Raw genomic sequence first — 10,789 nt, forward strand, 5'->3', positions numbered from 1 at the left:
GGGTCCCCTTGAATTTGGGGAGTCAGGAAGATGGAGATAAATGACTGTCTTCTTCATTATAGCTGTTGCATTGGCAATTGCTTTCAGAAAAATCGAGTAGAATTTTCTTTTTACTTTATATAAGGGAAGAAAAATAGCAAAATTTGTTCATGCACCATCCTCCACATAGGGCAATAATATATTAAACAGAAAATTGAAAATCAGCAATTATATACTTATGTTCAGAAATGAAATCAGCATTCATATTATAATTTTTCCTCAAATTATATGCTTTAAGTGACTATGCTTATTATGTTCAAATAAATGAGTGGAAGAATAGCTTTTCTTTAGAAAGACGTTGATATATGAAGGACAGACTGAAAGAAGACGAAGAGGTTAATGTGAAAAAGGACAAATTATATGTCTTGAAACTGAAAAAATTACTAAAATAAAATGGAACTTGTCATGCTGTGCTGCACTCAGTTGCTCAGCCATGTCTGACTCTTGGCGACCCCATGGACTGCAGCCTGCCAGGCTCCTCTGTCCATAGATTCTCCAGGCAAGAATGCTGAAGTGGGTAGCCATGCCCTCCTCCAGGGGGTCTCCCAAACTCAGGGATTGAATGCAGGTCTCCTGCATTGCAGGTGTATTCTTTACTATCTGAGCCACCAGGGAAGCCCAAGAATACTGGGGTAGATAGCCTATCCTTTCTCCAGGGGAACTTCCCAACTCAAAAATCGAACTGGAGTCTCCTGCATTGCATGTGAATTCTTTACCACCTGAGCTACCAGAAAGAAAGAAAGTGAAGTTGCTCAGTCATGTCCCACTCTTTGTGATCCTATGGACTGTAGCCTGACAGGCTCCTCCATCCATGGGATTTTCCTGGCAAAAATACTGGAGTGGGTTGCCATTTCCTTCTCCAAGGGATCTTCCCTACCCAGGAATCAAACTCAGGTCTCCCACATTGCAGGTAAGCTCTTTACCATCTGAGCCACAGGGAAATCCCCCAAGCTACCAGAGAAGCCCAGAACTTGCCATCTCAGATAACAAACCTCATTACACAGTTATAATAAAGAGTGAGTGATATTGGGCCAAGAGTGAAAAAATATCTCAGTGAAACAGGATAAGGAATTCACAAGCAACTTGATTCATATATGGAAATTTCATATGTCAAAAAGATAGTCTTATTAATATGTGAAGAAGAATGCTCTTTCATAAATAATGCTGGGTCATCAGGTTATTCTTCTACGGATATAAAGTTAGATCTTTATCTCACATCATAAGAAAAATAAATTCCAGGTGGATAAATAAACCAAAAACTATAGAAATTGTCATTTTATTAAAAATGTGAACTAGGAAGAATATTGATAAATTTAGCCAATAATAACACAAACTGGATTTTAAACAAAAGACACACAATGAAAGTAAAAACAAAACACAAAGTAGATTGCTTCTTTTTTTTTTTTCATTTTTTTTACTGTGTATGTTTTTATTTGGCTACAACAGAACAGAACTGAGGCCAAGATTTTTTTGTGAGTTTCTCAAATTTATTTGGAAGGTAATCCAAACAAAGTCCATGAGAAGAGTTGGGAAGTGAAAAGAGGGGAACAATAAAGGCAATAAAACTATATAATCAAGCCAGAAACCACCGTAGGCTCAGGAACATAATCCTGCTGTGTACTGTGTGAAACAGAGAGAAAAGTCCTCAGGATTATCCCAATTAATGGGCAAGGAAGCAGGGATGTTTATTAACCAAATAGCCTTGCTCACTGGCAGAAAGTAGTTTCTGGGGCTTTAACTCTCCTACTTTCAGCTCACCCTGTGTGTGTACAGAACATTCATGAAAAATTGCTTTCAGTTTGCAGAGATGAATGAGAGCATATGTAGGAAGGACCCTTACAGTTTCCAACCGAGAAAATACTTTCAAGAATTCATGTGGTGGATTCATTTTGATATTTGGCAAAACTAATACAATTATGTAAAGTTTAAAAATAAAATAAAATTAAAAAAAAAAGAATTCATGGAGAATTTCTGCTAAATAACATTTAAAAGACAAACACCAGGCAATTAACAAAAGCACAAATCCTAACAAATTTTAAAGAAATAAAACACAAAAGTCTATAGGCAGTCAATTTTAGTAGATGGTCAACTTCAGTAATAATTATAGAATTCCAATTAAAATTTAAAAATGAAATATTATTGACTTCAAATATACTAGCAACATTTAACATCCTTAGTATTGCTAAGCAGTGGCAACTATTAACTGTGAGAAAGAAAATTAAAATCATATTGAAGAGCAATTTGGTAGTATCTATCAAAACTAAATATACATGTAGAATTTGACTCCCAAGTTCATCTTATAATTATACTTCCTAGAGAAACTCTAACACATCCAGATAATGAGACAATATGACAATATTTACCATGAAACTACCTTAAGCCTCACAAAGTAGAGAGAAATCTTGTGTCCATCAATAGGGAAATGAATTGTACTTTTTACATGATAAAATATTATTCACATTATAAGTATACAAACCAGAGCTCTATGTAGCAGTTTGGAAATAACCAACAAACTTTTTACATAAAGAAACCAGTTAAACCCCAAGATCTAGCCATGTCCACCAAAGGAGAGACAGACAGACAGACAGATAGAACATCCTTTCAAATGTTGCTGAATACATATTCTTTTCAAGTGATGTGGAACATTCTCCAGGATAGATCAAATACTAGACCAGAAAACAAGCCTTATCAAATTTAAGAAGACTGAACTCATATTAAGCATTTTATGAGATGAGACTAGAGACTGTGAACTAGAAGTCAGCTACTATGTAGCACACCTGGAACTAATGTATCATTGTATGTCAAATTATATTTCAATAAAAACAAGAAAGAAGTTGCAGAAGAATATATGCAGTGTTAAACTTTTTAAAGTAAAAAAAGAAAATAATTTGTTTAGGAATGTAGTTACATGTAATGAAAGTTTACATATGAATGATAAATTAAAAATTCAATATAATGATTACTTTTAGCTAAGAACAGGATTGGATAGTGTGGGAATGGAATACCAACCAAGGGGACTTCAACTGTATTTGAATTGTGTTGATTCTCTTAAAATTTTTGAAATAAATTAATGAACCATGTTAACTTGACAAAATTAGATGATTGGGACACATGAATTAATAGTTTTCTGCATTATTCTAATATATGTATGGTCTTCCCAGGTGGCTCAGTGGTAAAGAATCTGCCTGTCAATGCAGGAGATGTGGGTTCCATCCCTAGGTTGGGAAGATCCCGTGGAAGAAGAAATGACAACCCACTTCAGTATTCTTGCCTGGAGAAAATCCCATGGACAGAGGAACCTGTTGGGCTGCAGTCCATAAAGAGTCAAACACGATTGAGTATGCACACAATATATGTATGTCTGCGTGTGTGTGTGTGCACACTCAGTCATGTTTTATTTTTTGTGACCCCAAGAACTACAGCTCACCAGGCACCTCTGGCCATGGAATTTTTCAGGCAAGAATACTGGAGAGAGTTTATATATATGTTTATATATATAAACATATATATATATATGTGTATATATATATATATATATATGGGCTTCCAAGGTAATTCAGCTGGTAAAGAACCTGCCTACAATGCAGGAAACCCTAGTTTAATTCCTGGGTCAGGAAGTTCCCCTGGAGAAAGGATAGGCTACCCAATCATGTATTCTTGGGCTTCCCTGGTGGCTCTGATGGTAAAAAATCTGCTTGCAGAGTCGATCCCTGGGTTGGGAAGATCTCCTGGGGGAGGGGATGGCAACCCATCACAATATTCTTGCCTGGAGAATCCCCATGGTCAGAGAAACCTGACCAGCTACAGTCCATACGGTTGCAAAGAGCTGGATACTACTGAGCAACTAAGCACAGCATATATATATAAATGAAAGGGGAAGCATATGATTGAAGTCTCTGTTATATTAGTTTCATCTTATTTAATAACAACTTATTTAGTAACAAATAAGTTTAATCTTATTTAATAACAACTAAATTTTAGAAATCTTTATGCCTAAGGCTTTTTACTTTGAGAAATGTAGAAGTCATAGAAACACCTGACCCTACTTAACTCAAATCATTGAATATTTATAAGTAAAACATATATTTTAAACATATATTAAAATGTAACCATATATGCTAAAATGATCTAGATGAAGTAGAAACAAATAAGTAGGAAAAAACATCTGGCATGGTTAATGAAGAGAATATATAGCTCTGGAAAAGTAAGCATCATTTATATTTTTAATGAAGTTTTCAGTGAGGAAAACAATTGTGACCACTTCAGTGATGGGAGTGACACATTTCAGTTAAGTGAAAAATGAAGTGGGAAGAGACTTGAAGATAGTGAAAAATGTAGTAAGTAGGGCTAATATTGAACTTTTAAGAGTTCAATATTGAACTCCTGAGTGAAATTGCAACCATTTTAGCCTATAATGAATGAAAGGTTAAGAAAAAAACAAACAAACAAAAAACTGAGAAAATTGAATCGATAAACTCTTGTTAATATTATTGAAGCAAAAGAACTGGAGGGTTAAGAATCATGTTACATAATATAGTCCATTCATTTGCTGAATGTGATTTTATGCTCTGACTGTGTAAGTAGCTGTAGTAATTACAAAGAGCTTCTTAAGATTAAGGCCCTGAGCATTAATGAAACATTTCTTCCATTATTCAACAAGATGTGAGAAAGTCCCAATAGCTTTCACCTTTAAATATGCAAAATTCCTGTGACCGGTCTGTTACTGGAAAAATTTCTTGAATGAATATTAAATTTAAAAAAAAAAGCTAATATAAAATAAGAAGAGCAATATTGCTCACCAGGAATACTTTTGGTGATTCTACAGATGATTTTTTTTTCTCTGAAAATGTGTTCAAATAATCCAAAGTGGTCAGTAAATTAACACTTTGATGACTTTTATGATACATGGTTCAAAGACGACTGAGCTGTATGAAATACACATTTGCTTGTCTCCATGCTGGTGTATTTGTTTTCTTTACTTTTTTCTTTTTTTTCTTTGACTTTTCATATAATTTTGACACATTATTCTAAAACTTAATTAATGAATCTCTTTTTATTTTAGATGTAGTAAGGGTAGAGTAATCTTTCTTTGTGTAATATCTGAGGACTTTGATAAATACCTCTGGGGTGAAAAAAGATGGGATTTAGGTCCTTAAATATTTTTGTCAATGAACATCTTTAGATACTGTAATCACAGACATTTGTTCACTAGGTAATTTTTTTTTATAGTTTTGACATTTGAAGAAAAACTTGACTGAATGTGTGGAACCATACCATCCTTCCCTCAGAAGCTTGTAGATACTTTTCCACTAGTCTTTGGAAACAATTATTGAACTAGTTCTCTTTTATTACCCTTTCATTCATCTTTGATTGGATGCCCATCATGATTTGCCAGGTGCATGTGTTATTTTTAGGGCTGATGGATTTTATATTCCCTGAGTTTATTTATATGTGAGAAACCTTCCTCTTTCTTTCATACTTGAGTGATACTTTTCTGGGGATCATATGCATGGGTAAATAACAAGTTTATTTTTTTCTGGGAATTCTGAAAATGTTTTTCTAATAATTAACCTTTGCTTTTTGGTATTTGTTATCAATTTTGTACCTTTAAGAACCCAATCTTCAGTACCTATTTTTACTTGGGAGCGAGATTACTGGCTTGACTGCTCTCTCCCCCTTTGGACTCACCTTTCTCTCCACTAGGTCGCCTCTGTCTCCTCCCTCCCCCCTCTCTTCTCTACCCAACTCTCTGAATCTCTGTGTATTCCAGACGGTGGAGGACATTTAGGGAATTGATTACTGGCTGGATCTGTCTCTCTCCTTTTCATTCCCCCCTTTTATCCTCCTGGCCACCTCTGTCTCCTTCCTCCTCTTCTCTTCTCTGTATAACTCTATGAACATCTCTGAGCAGTCCAGACTGTGGAGCGCACATAAGGGAGTGATTACTGGCTAGCTTTCTCTCTCCTCTTTTGATTCCACCTCATATCATTCAGGTCACCTCTAACTCCCTCCTCCCTCTTCTCTTCTCCATGTAACTCTGCCAGCTTCTCTGGGTGTCCCTCACTGTGGAGAAACTTTTCATGTTTAACCTAGATGTTTTATCAACGGTGCTGTATAGAAGAAAAAGTCTTGAGACTACTGTAAAAATAAGACTGAAAACCAGAAGCAGGAGGCTTAAGTCCAAATCCTGAGAACATCATAGAACACCTGACTCCAGGGAACATTAAGTGATAGGAGCTCATCAAACCCCTCCATACCTACACTGAAACCAAGCACCATCCAAGGGACAACAAGTTCCGGAGCAAGACATACCACACAAACTCTCCAGCAACACAGGAACACATCCCTGAGCTTCAATATACAGGCTGCCCAAAGTTACTCCAAATCCATTGACGTCTCATAACTCGTTACTAGACACTTCATTGCACTTCAGAGAGAAGAAATCCAGCTCCACCCACCAGAACACTGACACAAGCTTCCCTAACCAAGAAACCTTGACAAGCCACCGATACAACCCCACCCACAGTGAGGAAACTCCATAATAAAGAGAACTCCACAAACAGCCAGAATACAGAAAGGCCACCCCAAACTCAGCAATATAAACAAGATGAAGAGACAGAGGAATAACCAGCAGGTAAAGGAACAAGGTTTTGCCCACCAAACCAAACAAAAGAGGAAGAGATAGGGAATCTACCTGATAAAGAATTCTGAATAATGATAGTGAAAATGATCTAAAATCTTGAAATAAAAATGAAATCACAAATAAATAGCATGGAGGCGAAGATTAATATTGTCTTTTTGACACAGCAAAACTAGAACACATCTAAAGCTAATTCAATATCTTATTTTTGAATGACATGCTTTACATCTGCTTAATTGCCTAGAGAATTCTTTTTTCATGCTTAAGTCTCAATAGGAAATAAGTTGGCATTGATTATTATGAATTGAATTTTCTTGGAATGTTGCATACCTTTTTCAGTTTCCACTTCATCTAAAAATTAATCTTCTTTTATTAAAATAAAAAAAAATTTTGTGTTGTTCAATTTACTGGATATCTTACTGGGAGTTGGAGCCCAATTATTTTGGTTGTATTATCTTAGTAATTTCTTTATATTTATAAATTTCTCCTAATTATTACCATATCTGTAAGTCTCTCATATATTTTAATTATATACAATGTTCAATTCTATGCATTCTGTTCTGTTGTTTCTAATTTATTGATAGTTTGTATAATGCTATTGATTCAGATTGCAGTTTTTTAAAAAAAATAATCTTTCTCTTTTAACACGTCTATGTTTTATGGCAACCCACTCCAGTACTCTTGCCTGGAGAGTCCCATGGACAGAGGAGCCTGGTGGGCTGCAGTCCATGGGGTTGCTAAGAGTTGGGCACGACTGAGCGACTTCACTTTCACGTTTCACTTTCATTCATTGGAGAGGGAAATGGCAACCCACTCCAGTGTTCTTGCCTGGAGAATCCCAGGGACAGAGAAGCCTAGTGGGCTGCCATCTATGGGGTCGCACAGAGTCGGACACGACTGAAGTGACTTAGCAGCAGCATGTTTTTTTATCTTATTGTTGATTTATTACTATCTTGAACTTATTTTCTTATTAACATATTTTTTAATAAGTAGTACTGTAGAAGTCTGAGCACTGAAGAATTGATGCTTTCAAATTGTGGTGCTCAAGAAGACTCTTGAGAGTTCCTTAGACTGTAAGGAGATCAAACCTGTCAATCCCGAAGGAAATCAGTCCTGAATATTCATTGGAAAATCTGTTGCTAAAGCTGAAGCTCCAATACTTTGTCCACGTGATGTGATAGAGCTGACTCATTGAAAAAAGACCCTGATGCTGGGAAAGATTGAAGGCAAAAAGAGAAGAGGCCAGCAGAGGGTGAGATTGTTAGATAGCATCATCAAATCAATGGACATGAACTTGAGCAAACTCCAGGAGATAGTGAAAGACAGAGAAACCTGGCATGCTGCAGTTGTAAAGAGTTGGACATGATTTAGCAACAGAATAACAACAACAAAACTGTAGAAGACTTTCCTTTGGTTGAAACTGCTTCTAGAGTCAGATTTTTGGACAACGTTTTATAAATTAGTCTCTTCCCTTCTCGCTTCTTTCCTTCTGAGATATATTTGTGTGGCTGCTATACTATTTCTTTTTATTTGGTTTGCTTAGTTCTCTTAGACTCTTTCCCATAGTTTTCCCACAGAGTGGGTGAATTCTCCATGCCTTTGTAGGCACTACATTTTGAGGAATTTATACAATATGCTTTTTTTATTTTTTGTAAACTGAGGGGTTGGGAGAAGGTTTTGAGGATAGAGAACAAACTCATAGGAAGGTATCTATTCCATATTTATGACCATTCATATTTCTTTCTCTCCTGCAATTTTGTCAAATAACCTACAGCAAAGTTCACCCTGTACTAATGTGGGGGTTTATTCTATTTGTGAATGTGTGTGAGGTACAACTGTGCTTTATACTCTTTTCTACAAATTTGTGAATAGTGCTGAGAGATTACAAGGCCCTATGGTTTCTACTTGTCTCCACTGAGATGCCCTGGCAGTCAGTAGTCACTAGGGATCGCTGTGCTGGGTGCTAAGTTGCTTCAGTGTGTCATACTCTTTGCAACCCCATGGAATATAGCCCACAAGGCTCCTCTGTCCATGGGATTTTCCAGGCAAGAATACTGGATTGGGTTGCCAGCTCCTTCTCCAGGGGATCTCCTTGACCCAGGGATCAAACCCACGTCTCTTATATCTCCTGTTTTGGAAGGCAGGTTTTTTACCACTGCTGCTACTTGGTTCACCAGTTACGGATTGCAAGATATTAAAAAAATTAAAACTATTTTTAGTTCTCTTGAGCAATCCTGGGAGCTCCCCTGATGGACAGTGGCAAAGAATCCTCTTGCAATGCAGAAGACTCAGGATCCCTGGGTCAGAAAGATCTCTTGGAGGGGGAAATGACAGCCCAGGATTCTTGCTTGGGAAATCCTATGGACAGAGAAGACTGGTGTGCTACAGTCCAAAGGGGTGTGGGAAGGATAGGGTTTGTTAGGTAACTAATAGAAAAAGACAGGTTGAGCCTCATAATATTCTTGCTATTGGACAGACATTTTGCCGGGAACTTTGTTCATTGCTGTTGTCGTTTGTTTGTTTGCTTTGTTTCTGCACCACCCCATGCCCCCTGCCATTGGTGAGTTTCAGCTTATAACTAGTTTATGACTCATTTAATTACATTCTAGAGAAAGATGTGTTAAGCTTCAACTTCATTTCAGACTTTACCCAAAAGTCTATCCAATGTAATTTCAGACCTAAAGACTGTACAAATTTTATTCAACTAAAACTATACCTAAACATTAATTTATATATCATATCAAAAGTTCTTGGCTCTGAAAAAGTCTGAGGATACAATATTACTAAGTTCATTTATGGACCATGTTTTCAGCTAAATATTAGTTTACCAAAAGGTACATCCATGAAAACTGAAAATAAAGAGAATAAAAACCCTTTCAATTTATAGTAACCTCTTACATCATCTTACAGTTGTTGGGTTCAACCAGTTGTTGGGTTCCTCTATATTTAGGCTAATAGTAAAAAAGAAATCCCTTTAAGTTTTTACATACTGAAATATTCTGTTTAAATTGTAAATTGCATTCCTTAGTTTGCTAAAAAGTGTATTTTCCATTCAAAGAAGGGGGTGTGAGGTTGTGGAAAATGCACTAGTCTTGTAGACAGTAGGCTCACCTTTATGTAAAGCCATAGATCCTTATCATGCAACATGGGACATTTCACTAAACCTCTTTTTGAGCTTCAGTTTTATTATCTGGAGAACAGTTATTGACCTTAAAATCAGTCTTATTTCTAAAATTTCCTGAGGTTATGACTTTTATGACGCTTTCCAAAGGAAAGTATATGATTTATGTCTCTTCATGTTAAAAGTCTTTGTTTCCCAAATTTCTTTCAGAGATTCACCAAAAAATTATCCATGTGAGACAATGTCTTTTCAAACATTTTCTTAAGATCTTTTCCTTCATCTCTCCCACTGACCTTTCATTCTTACTGCTGCTTCTTTTTTATCCTTCTCTTGTCTGAGGACAGTGAAACCCTATTTACTTTCCCTTTGCTAATGCAAATTGTGCGTTGAAGTTCTTCATCCTTTGTTCCTGCTCTGCATGTAGCTTCTTACCTTGCTATATGAAAGTCACTCACACCAAGCGTATCTCCTTAATCTACTTTTGTCTGTAAAGTGGATTATGAAACTTTTAAATCAAAGGTATTATACCAGGACATGCTGAACTGCATAGCACTTAACTGTTTCGAAAGAGACCTCTATTCATGACAGCATTCAAAGATAGACCTGTGTTTCAGGAAAGAAAAATATACTAGGCTGGGAGAGATTGGTTTTTCCTAGTAGGGGTTACCACACTTTTTATAGCATTTTAGTTGGTTAGTAGGGAGCTCTGAAAAAATATCAGTGTGTTCCTCCCTATAAGTAGCTAGTTTAGGTCATTTTCAAAGAAACCCCCTATGTACTCAGAATCCTAACCAATTCACAACCCCACGATTTTATATTGTTGTGATGGTCACATCTGTAGCTCAGGCTGGCTTTATTGTCTCACCATGTTTCTTTTTAACTTTAATCATCTTAGTTCCTGGAGGTCAAAAGATTTTTTGATATTGAAAGGGAGTCAGCCCACTTGTCAAATTTTCTCAGTTCCTTTTCATCTAATTGCCCTGCTATCA

This window comes from Bos grunniens, chromosome 1 (genome assembly GCF_055505025.1).
Source record: "Bos grunniens cultivar Pamir isolate PY7600 chromosome 1, Bosgru_T2T1.0, whole genome shotgun sequence".
Lineage (NCBI taxonomy): Eukaryota > Metazoa > Chordata > Mammalia > Artiodactyla > Bovidae > Bos > Bos grunniens.